Consider the following 12,056-nt stretch of genomic DNA (forward strand, 5'->3'; position numbering starts at 1 on the left):
AATGTTAGCTCCTTTGTGACTCTTGCATGACTGAAAAGATGATTTGTTCTTGTTGGTAGCAATTTTACCTAAGGTGCAATTTTCTGGCTTATTTTATAGAAATCCTCCAGCAACAAATAAAATTTACAGGTTTTTAATCTTTTTTTTTTCAATATTTCAATAGTGTAGGACAGGAAAAATATAATGGAAAAATAATTATTCATAAAGGAAAAACACTGAACAAATAACAGAAGTGATGCAAATTTAAAAATCCATGACAACTGAATTCTGGAAAGGATGAAAGAGAACAACTACAAAATAAATATTAAAAAAAAAAGAAAAATAAAAAATAAAACAAAATACAGATTTTTTTTTCCCCATTTTTTCTGCTGGAAAGCTTTGCCTGGGTACACGTACTGTAACTGCACAGTAAAGCTACCACTAAAGGTTTGAGTAGATTGCTAGAAGTTTGACTATTTACAACTGGTAGAGAGAATAAAAGCTTCATCACTGTTATGAAGACATATTTCTAAAAAAATGCTGTGTCACCCCCTGTATTTCCACTCACAAACTTTACCATAACAGCAGCACAGCTAGAAGAGCTGCTAAAGGAGAACTGTAAAAGCACCTTCATGGTTTCCTGTAGCAATGTGAAACATTCTGAAATAACTGTTCAATTTAATCTCCCAAAGACTGTTTTTTATGTTAATATTTAGCAGCTGTATTTTAGGAAAGGGGAGTTTGGACAATAAGAAGAAATGCTAGGTTAGTGTTTGAATGCTGCTGAGGTCAAGGTGGTGGGATAGCAACTCACCCCAGCTAAGGGTCTGTCCCATAGGTCTTGTAACATCAGGGGAAGTCCCCACAGAAAATTGTTCCCTGCAGAAATACCTGTGCAGTTCCTAGAACGTGTTTGTGTAATCTCTTCTTCTGAGCTTTCAGTGGTAGATATTCAGCAAAGCAGATTAGCTATCAAAACAGATTTCTTAAATCTGACTGTGAGTTAGAAACTCTTGGTCACTCAGCTGGATCTCCCTTGCTGTATTTATATACAGCATGTACGTAAATGCATTTACATACATTCCTCTCTGTGTGGGCACAGAGAGCAGCTTGTTGCCTTTGGGGAATTCACTCCCTGGGCTATTCTATTGGCTCTCAGTCTCCTGTTCTTTGCCAAGACAGTATTACTATTCAGACATAGAAGGAAAAACCCTACAATATTCAAGTACTTATTGATAAGAAAAACCACTTGAAGCTGATTTTTATTTACCACCAAAGAAGGGGCTCTGTACAAGAGAGCTGGTACTGACAGGGCTGCTCTAGAATGAGTAGTTGCATAAAGTCTTAAATCATTTTCTGTTTAGTATCTAGATATCATGCTTTCACAGAATGCTGTTTAAAGCTCTGATGGATGCATTTAAGGTAGACATTTCCCCTCAGCAAAACCTATCAGAAAACAACTGCTCTGAGGATTACTCTGCTGGTAGATGCTGCCCTGCCCCTACATCAAAGAACAACCCAGTAAGTAGCTCTCAGATAGTTGGAGCCTCTCATTTCTATTGTGTCTCACAGTGTTTGAATTTTCTATGGAAAACAGGCAAAACCTGAGCACCTGGATGTTGCTGTGGTTGTAATTTTCTAGTAAAGACTTTCAGAAAATCCTCAACACGTTGGTAGTAAGGTTGGGAAAGAGTAAACATAGGCATATTCTTTTACCAGAACAGCAGATAATACTATTTGTTCTCCTCTGTGTGCAGGCAAAGCTTTGAGCCAACAGAATTTATATTTTTTGCTGCATTAAAGACTTTACAGACTCAGTGGAAGAAAGTGAGGTGGGAAGAAGCACAAGGTTGCTACTTCCTGTGCTCAGGGAGTCCATCCTGAAGCTTTTGTGGTGGAAACACCAGGCACTAATGCATGGAGCAGTGCAGAAGAGGGATGCAGTGAGCAGGAATATCCAAAGATCACTGGCTATGCAGACTTGGCAGTCCAAACTCACCCATGCAGTAAATAAAGCATTGTACTGTTCCTGTGTCAATTGCTCAGGTTTGGGACTGAAGGCCATTGCTGCCTGCCCTGCCTTCATTTGTTGGAGGAAATGTCACTGGTTTGGGATAAATCTGTCCTGTAACACTGCTATAAGAAAGCACAGCAGGAATTTATTAGCAAAAGTGACTCTGTTCAGTGTTTTCACTGGAGCTGAAATAGAGGAAAAAGGAGGCCAAGAAAGAGTTGTTGATTCACGCTGCCCTTACTGAAGTAACCCAACACAATGCACCTCACATTGCACATGCAAGGGGAGTGGGAGGCTGTGGCTGCTTGCATTGGTTTCTACCAGGAGTTCTGGTTTCTACCTTCCAACAGAGCTACTGAGACACCAGAGTTGTGTTCTCCACTTGGCATGGGCAGTGGTAAAGGGAGTGAATGTTATTCCCATTTAAAGGCACAAATTCTCTTTTTGAATTTGAATTCTCTTCAGTTCCAGGACACTGCATACGTCCTGCAGTAATGACAGCCAGAGCTGCCTGTGGAGTGGAAAATGCCTTCCTATGCTGTTAATGCAAGGTATCAGTGGAAAGAACTACAGTTACTGTGGTTTTAGTGTTTTTCATGAAGCCACCCAGGTGGGAATGCATCTCTGCTGTATTCAGAAAGATTGGGCAACTCACATTGGGCCATAATGACCCCTGCTGTGCCCTTCTTTCTGACATCCACTGATGCCTTAGACAATACCAACAGGCTGTGGGCCATGTGAAGGTGTAATCAGCTGACATCTATCAGGAAATGAGGTGGGTATTATATTTCAGTTGGGGCCTCAGACATTTTAGCAGAAGAGTTCATATTGTTGATGACTATGCAGTTGTTGTCTTTCATACACATTGAAATGTGTTCTGGGAACCCAGGAGGAAGAGGTGGGTATCTCCATGGGTGGGCAGCTGCTGTGGGTGAGCAGGGGTGACCTGTGGCCCTCATGAGCACCAACGTGGAGCATTGGTGGCAAAGGAGCTCGTGCTAGGATGTGCACAGCATTGGTGGCTCTGACACAAGCCATGCTCTGCCTCTAGAATGCAGATGTGACACTGGGAGCAACAACCAACAGGGACAGACAGAACAGCTCCTAGGAAACAGAGCAGAGGGCAGAGATGGTGTTAATGGACTGGTGACTGTGCACTGCAGAGCAGCAGAGACATTAATTACAGTGTCTGTAATGGACTGGTGACTGTGCACTGCAGAGCAACACAGACATTACAGTGTCTGTAATGGACTGGTGACTGTGCACTGCAGAGCAACACAGACATTACAGTGTCTGTAATGGACTGGTGACTGTGCACTGCAGAGCAACACAGACATTACAGTGTCTGTAATGGACTGGTGACTGTGCACTGCAGTACAACAGAGACATTATTTACAATGTCTGTAATGGACTGATGACTGTGCACTGCAGAGCAACACAGACATTACAGTGTCTGTAATGGACTGGTGACTGTGCACTGCAGAGCAGCAGAGACATTAATTACAATGTCTGTAATGGACTGATGACTGTGCACTGCAGAGCAACAGAGACATTACAGTGTCTGTAATGGACTGATGACTGTGCACTGCAGAGCAACACACACATTACAATGTCTGTAATGGACTGGTGAGGTGACTGTGCACTGCGGTGCAAGACAGACATTACAGTGTCTGTAATGGACTGGTGACTGTGCACTGCAGTACAACAGAGACATTACAATGTAATGGAGACTGGTGACTGTGCACTGCAGAGCAACACAGACATTACAGTGTCTGTAATGGAGACTGGTGACTGTGCACTGCAGAGCAACACACACATTACAATGTCTGTAATGGACTGGTGACTGTGCACTGCAGTACAACAGAGACATTACAATGTCTGTAATGGAGACTGGTGACTGTGTACTGCAGAGCAACACAGACATTACAGTGTCTGTAATGGAGAGTGGTGACTGTGCACTGCAGTGCAACAGAGACATTACAGTGTCTGTAATGGACTGGTGACTGTGCACTGCAATCACCAGAGCTGCAGGAGCTGCAGGAGCTGAGCACAGGCAGCTCATTGAAAGCAGTGAGGCCTGGAAGCCAGTGCACTGGCAAGTAAGGACTTGATCTACAAAGAAAGCATTTGTAGGTGGGTATGTTGTACTACAAAGGCTGAAATGTCCTGAAGCAAGTCCTAGATGACATAGTAAGCCTGATCTCATGAGTGGTGGCCTCCAGCTGGTTACTGATGCTCCATTGTTTAGGTAATGGCTTGGGCAGCATGGCTTCTGAGATGCTCTGGTGGCTTTTCTACCTACCCAAAGCTCTCTCCAAGCTCCTGTTTGCTAATTTGCCTTTCTCTTCTCGCAGCCAGCTAGGCCTTGAGGGGAAGCCATATGAGGAGTGGCTGAGGTCACTTGGTCTGTTCAGCCTGGAGGAGACTGAGGGGAGACCCCACTGCAGCTACAACTTCCTCACGAGGGGAAGAGGAGGGGATCAGGAGGCCCTGATCTCTTCTCTGTGGTGACCAGTGACAGGACCTGAGGGAGTGGCCTGAAGTTGTGTTGGGGGAGGTTTAGGTTGAATATTAGAAAGAGGTTCTTCATCCAGAGGTTATTTGGGCACTGGAACAGGCTCCCCAGGGCAGTGGTCACAGCACCAGCCTGACAGAGTTCAAGTAGTGTTTGGACAGTGCTCTTGGGCACATGGGGTGACTTGCAGGGATGGTGCTGTGCAGGGCCAGGTGTTGGACTTGATGATCCTTTTGAGTCCCTTCCAACCCAGCATATTCTGTGATTCTGTGAGTACCAGCCTGTTAAAACCTTCTAATGAGCAGGAAAAATACTGACACTGAAAGGTTGTTGCATCATGACCTGTTATACAGGGCAGCAGGGCCTATGGGGTGCATAAGAATTCAGGTGGAAGAGCATAGCCTTGTCATTTGTGTTTGTGTCATATGCCAGGTGACACGGATGTGTCATGGAGAGGACTGGTACAGTGAATTGAGTGACTGAAGAGCAGCCCTACTGCTGCCACTCCTGTGGTACAGCATATTTTTGACTGTGAATATTTGGGAGCAATTTGACATGCTGAAATAATTGTGACAAAGTGTATTTATTTTTGAGGCCTCTTCATGCCAGTCCACTGGAAGACATGCCTGCATTCTTGGATGTAGTTTGAGGCTTGTAAATAGCATCAAATATTTTGCTGTAACCTCATTTTTCTCTGTTCAAGGACCTGTCAAGATCTTGTTTTTCCATCTTGGCTGACACTGCCGACGCAGTGGTGTCAGCACAGAGAAGGCTCTTGCCAGCCTGAGCAATGCTAAACATCTGTGAACAGCACAGAGCTCAGATGTCACTGCCTGGCCTGCCTTGGTAGAGACGTGTCGGGGGAAAAAGGCTCAGTGCGTGCTGAGTCTAAAGGATAACCCTTGAAAATGACACATCCACAGAAAACTGCACACACTCAAGTTTTGCCTTTGGGTAGGAGCAGATTATTTTGCATACAAATATGAGTGGATGGAGACAGCAGAGAGAACTCTGCCTATGGCTCTCCCATGTGCACTGATTGAATCTCTGAATGTGCAGTCTGCAGTTACCATATAGGAAATATTGCCACTATCTTTCAATAAGGGAAGAAATATAGCTTTGTTTTGCTTTTGGAGTCTTTGTATTACAAATGAGTGCCTATAATCCAGGAAAACAGAAGATTATTTTTCAGTAAAACATCAAACAATGCCATTACATGCAGTTATATACGTCACTTGTTTTTCCACACCCTAAGATGCAGTGGAGAGTTCTAAAGTTTAAATAATTTTATGATAAAAAACCTTCTGGTACTGTTTAATAATTCTGCATGTTAGCATAAATACTTTTAAATCTACCTTGCTGCAGTGACTGCTATTCAGAGTTTTAAGTCTGACCTTATCCTGCAGCTCCCTCTACTGAAAATTAGTTCTCTTGAAAATAACTCCACATTTCAAAATACAGCACTCATTTTTAAGGTAGTCTGGCAACTCCATTTCCTATGGCTTCCTACAGATGAGATTTGCAGTAACATTATTTCGGTTCAAATTGCATGTCACTTCACACCGGTGATTTCTACTTTTAATTTTCTTTACAGGATCCAATGTGATCAAACAATGATAGATGCTATGTAGTTGCTTTTTGTCTCAAGGAACTGAACAATTTGAACAATGTCTTCCTTAAAAAGGGATAGAAACACGTCAAGCAGGGGAAAAGTGCAATCATAAATTTTAGCATCTGGGACCCTTGTTCATATACCAACTTTCTCAACTCAGCTGAATTTGCCTGTGTTCCAAGTGTCTTGGGCACACAATCAAAGATGGCTTAAATATTTGTTTCCACCAGGTCTCAGGTAGTTCTAGTTCTCACTTTGCTCTGCCCCAAGCAAGTGTGGACAAATGTCATAAATAGAGAAAATCAGCTGCCATATCTGTTAGGCAGAGAGCCTGCAAGGACAGACCAGATGTTGTCATTTCCAGTCAGCACCATGTGGTGTATGGGAGGTGGGAACAAACCTGACTGGATCTGGTGTGGTTTTTCTTTCCCTGCCAGTTTCTGACTCTTGGACTCAGCCCTGTTTGCTCCTTTTATGGCCAGAGCAGTATTTCTGAGCACTCCTGGTCTCCCCCAGCTTTTCCACTTCCTCATTGCTGTCCTGACTTTTCACTATTCCCATTACTTTGTTTCACTGGCCCTTTCTGGAGTTCAAGTACCTGTATTACTGGCCTGATAATTCTGCTCTCTGTTCCTTTGGCCTCATTTTCTCCACCTTTGCACTCCCTCAGTCTGGCTGCCTGCTGCTCCAGCACACAGGCTGTCAAGTTCTTCTCTATGTTGTTTCTCTTCTAGAACTTTTCTGTTTGATTTTGTGATGCAGACATATATCTGGAATGAGGGACTCACTTACTTGTACATCCCTGAGAAAAGATGTTTGACATCTGGACATGTCTTTGGGCACCCGAGGGTTTTTCACCTTATCAGCTTTCACTGATCAGCTTTGGGTTTGTGGCTTTGTGAGTGTTTTTCTGTCTGAGCATTTGAAAATTCTCCAAAACTCCTTTTATCAAGGGGAAATACTGATGTATAATAAATGAGTAACAATAGCAATAGGAAATTATTATTTGTTATGTGTAGTTCAATTGCAAATAAGTGCATGTTCCCCAAGGGAGCATTTAAAAACCAAGTACCACTGATATGAGGCTACATAACGTCACCACTGGTGTAAGGCACTGTCATGTTCACACTTCTTTTCTGTCTAAAACACTAGGTAAAAGAAGCACATTGCTGTGAACCGTGAGCTTTTCTTATTTATTTCTACATTAAAAACATATCTCCAAGGAAACAGAACTGCTGTGAGACACTGCTAAGGTGTTTGTTCCCTCTCTTAACTTTCCTTAAAAAAAAGCCTTAAAAAAATAATGATTTCTTTAGCATGTACAAGTATGAACAATATGAATGTCAATATTTATGCTCTACACATTTTCTCCTCCATAGCAGAGCAATGATATATGTGTAAGAGCAATTTTGCAGAAAATAGGGTGGAGTGATTTCAGGGCAAATGTTCCTTGCATTTCTTACTATGAGCTGGCTTGTTTACAGTGGAATCCATAATCCACACAACATTGGATTGGAGTGCATCCATCCTAATGCTTGTAACTGGCTTTCATCAGAAGCCATAAGCAGAAAATGGCTGTTCCCATGGCCAAAAAGGCTGTGTAGTCTGTGTTCCTATGGGCACCTTTTAATTCAGGAGCATTAAGATCTCTGGGGCCTGTAGTGGAAAATGATAAAGCAGAACACAAATCTACTGAAAAGGTAGCAGGAGAAGTGCCAGTCCCTGGAGGGAGCAGTGGAGGAATAGAGAGCAGAGCAAACTCCAAGCTGAAGCCAGACCTCTGCCAGTTGAGGTATCCCAGGTCAGGTTACTGGCTGAGCCCAAGCCCCAGCCAGTGGCATGCTGATTACAAAATCCAAACTGACTGTGCTTTGGAGCCTTTGGCATGTGACCATTCCTCTTCAACAGCCTTACAGAAATGTTTTGAAATTCAGCTGTTCCTCAACAGAGCCTTTGGCCATCAGTACCTTGCTGAATGCCAGAGGGTTTCCTCCTCTTCTGAAGGGCAAAGGGACAAGACATGAATGGCAGTCAGCAATGTCCTCAGCTGATGGAAATCATCTCCTTTGACCTTTCATAGAGCCACATCAGTTTACCACAGATGAAAACCTGCTGCTCTGCCTAGCTGATATACATGTTAAATCCAAGCACATACCAGGAATTATTGCACTGAAAATCTGAGCAGACTTTGCAGCCAAGGTATGACCTCTGAAATTGTGCTCTGTCAGCTCTAGCAATGAAGTAACTTTTTATTCTAATTCAGTGTACTCCGAACCAGAGGAACTAGACTAATAGGAGTGTTAGGTTTATTTCCAGCTGAGTTTTGAGTAAGGCAAATTTGCATTTTCTATTGGATACACAAGGCCATCTAAACAGAGGAGAGGAGAAGACAGTCTATTGACATTATGTAAAGGCGGCATATCAGTTTAAAGGGTTCTGTTTGCCTAGAAGAGTGTGAAGGAGACTTTTTAATTACCTGTCTAGGGTTGACAAAGATAAACACCCTGTTATTATTCTATGTATTTGCTTGTAACTCAATTAAGGATGTGTACTTAATTGTATCACCAATATAAAGAAATAAGTGTTAAGGTGTTTGAAAGCTAGAGGAAATGAGATGTCCCCCAAGAAACATGAAAGGTCAGGGAGTAGAGAAAGCAAGGAAGCATAAAATTATGGCATTGGTATTCAGCTAAGATCAGAAGTGAAGGGCTGTGTTATCTGAATTCCCAATTGTAAGGTTGAATTGTGGAGTTAGCAGAAAAAGCAGAACAACACGGCACAGCAGAATGAACTAAATCAAACACGTCTAGCTATTCTGACAGTGGTAAGGAGAGCTTATGTTCTCAAGTTATTTCAGTAACATTGAATCATCCCTGACATATCTACAATATTTGCTGTCTTCTGTGTACAACACTCCTGAATGATAACATTTAACACATGGCACTGAGTGATCAGCTTGTTAAATTTTTCTGTTTCCCCATATTAATTTTCCCATTAAAAATACAGAAACAACCAAGGAGATGAGTTTAGGTGTTTTTTTCTCAAATTTACGATTAATACACAGAGCTGTCTGATCATTTTCATACATGTCCCTTCTAATGTGTTTACTCTTTAGCATGGATTATGACAGCATACATCACATAAACAAAGCTGGTTTAGCCCCACCTTCACCCGATGAACATTGGCTTTATCATTTTGCCCAGCAAGTACAGAGCAGCAGGATTAATTTCCCCACAGAGGTGCATTCTCTGGAACTGTGGCCCTCAGAAACTCGCTGTTCCTGCCAGCCCCAGCACAGAGGTGTGGTCCTAGCCAGCCATGACCAAGGCAGTGAGAGGAGGGCTGATGCAACACCACAGCAAGGCACAGCCACAGGCTGGCCCTGTTGTGAGGCCCCACAGCAGGACAGGCAGTGCCAGACCATGACCCATCATTGCACCCCAAGATGTTGTTTTAGGAGCGGGCTCAGAAGAGTAAGGTGACATTGGGTGACTTCTTACTGTTCCTGACTCTTTCTGTGGAATCAAGTGCTCTCATTGGTGCAAGTCTGAGGAGGGCAGGCAGCAGTCAGGGGACATCACTTGGCTGTGTTGGGTGGGATATGGCACTTCTGGGATGCTCCAACAGCAGAGAACTGAGAGAAACAATTTTCCCTTTTTCTCCCCTGTCAGTAAAATATCTCTGTCTAATCTTCCTTTTGACACACCTGACAATATAAACACGTTCTTTGTAACCCTAGGAGGCTTTTCCAGCTGCAATTTATCATTGAAATAGTTTGATTAAACTAATTTTGCTCTTTATATTTTTTTTCCCCAAATTACCTCAGCACTTTCAGAGGAAAATGTGTGGGTTTTTAATCAATCTGACAGCTGATTGTTTTGAGGGTTTTTTTACAGCATCTGACACAGCTGACACCACTGTTTTTATCATAAATATCTGCCACATTAGTTTAAAATGGTGATTAAAGCTGCTCCACATGCTGCTGGCAAGGCAGCTGGACCTGCACGAATTACAATAATAACCACAGAAGCTCCTTCCTGAGAAGAGTGCTGTTTCTGTAGTCGTGTCAGACAAGTGCTGCCTTTTAAGAATGATTGCTCTGCTCTAAATGACATTTTTGGCTTTCTCTTAGAAAAGTAAGTTATTTATTTTCCTGTGATTTTAACTAAAGAACACTATCATCCCTAGAGAACAATTTTGTTTTTCAGCATTGGAGCAATTACTTTCAGCTGTATCAAGTGCCTGAAGTATAAAAGTCTGTGGTTTCATGGGTTTGAAAAATGCCTGCTCTTAAGGACTCCTAAGCTAGATTCTCCATGGCCCTTACCAGACCCACAGTCTCAGAGGAAGATAGCTGCTTATCACGTGGCCAGTGCTCCTCTACCATTTGCCATTTGTGAGGAAGTACATACATAACTGGGGCATGGTTATACTCAGAGCTGGAACAGGAGATGGATGTACAGGCTTACAATGCCATCATGAAGATAGGAGAACTCTGACTGGAAAAGCTGTTTTCATACAGGGCAATAACCACCGATTTGGGACCTCAAAAGACCATCTGGTCCACCTTTTGTGGGAGAATGAGCCTGGATGACATGACCTGGCATCCTACCCAACTGCATCTTGAAAACCTCTGGCAGCAGGGACTTCACCACATCTTTGGGGTTTTTTTTCCAGTGAATGAGTGTTCTCACTGTAAAAAATTTCTTATGTTGAGATAAAAGCTCTCCTGGCGCAGCTTGTACCTGTTGCCTCTGCTCTACTCCAGGAGCTGCCTTGTAAAGAGAAGGGGACATCCATCCTCTTTGTAGCCACCCTTTTAGTACTGGAATGCTTAATGAGGTTCACACTGAGCCTTCTCTTCCCTGGGGATTAAAAACATAACTCCTCCAGTCATTTCCCAAAGGGCAGGTTCTCCAGTTCTTTGCTCATCTTCATAGCCTTCCTTGGGACCCTCTTTCCATGTCTTTCTTGAATTATTGGGACAGAAGTGAACATGGTACTTCAGGCATGGCTGACAAGTGCTTAGGGCATTCACAGACATGACAGGAAAGCAGCACATGGGGAAATTACCAACTCAAAGGAAGTGGAGAGCTTCTGCTGTGTACAGGGGTGAGACACCACTGACTGCCAGCAGCTTGCATCTCCCAGAGACCACAACTCCCATCTCCCCCTTCTGCCAAATTTCTACCAGCCAGCTTCCCATGCACTTGGGTAGGCTCCACCTGTAACAATGCTGGCAGGACTGCCAGCAGCTGGCATGGAGCATGAGCTGCAGTGCTGCCCTGCCAGAGCAAGGAGGTCAGTAAGGTCAGTAACTTTGGTGACCAAGTTATGTACGGCCGTGGCCACTGCCAAGGTATCACATACATATTTGTATATCTATATCTATATCTATATATAAAATGAGTATAGTCCCTGATGTTGGAGCAAGGAGAACAGGACCACAGAGCTGAAGGCTAGATGCCTTTAGATGCCTTATCAATGGCAGTGTACCCCTGTGCTGATAGCTGATTACTGTCATGAATCAGGATCATATTGATGAATGATTCACTGAGGGAAAGTCTTAAAAATGCAACTCATAAGAGCAAAACATGTATAAAAACAGATCAATCCATAGTTCAGGATTACCAGAGGCACATTTACACTCAATTCTTGCCCTATTGAATAATTAATATATTCTTTGTGCTAGAATCCAGAAAATTGTATTAAATGCATAAGATCATGCTATTGCCATCTACCCATTCCAGCATCTGGGAGGAAAAAAAAAGCAACAACTCCCAAATCCAGAATGGTTAACAATAACAAAACAAAAATAATGATACTTGTAGTAATCTGGGTCTTTCTTCAGTTCTTACAGGTTTAAGATAAAACACATGGTCACCAGCTAGAGTCAACATTCATGGCTTGTGTTCTGCTAAAAATTCATTTGTTGC

This window comes from Agelaius tricolor, unplaced genomic scaffold (assembly GCF_023055355.1).
Source record: "Agelaius tricolor isolate 1412-34295 unplaced genomic scaffold, bAgeTri1.0.p SCAF_3, whole genome shotgun sequence".
In the NCBI taxonomy this organism is placed as follows: domain Eukaryota; kingdom Metazoa; phylum Chordata; class Aves; order Passeriformes; family Icteridae; genus Agelaius; species Agelaius tricolor.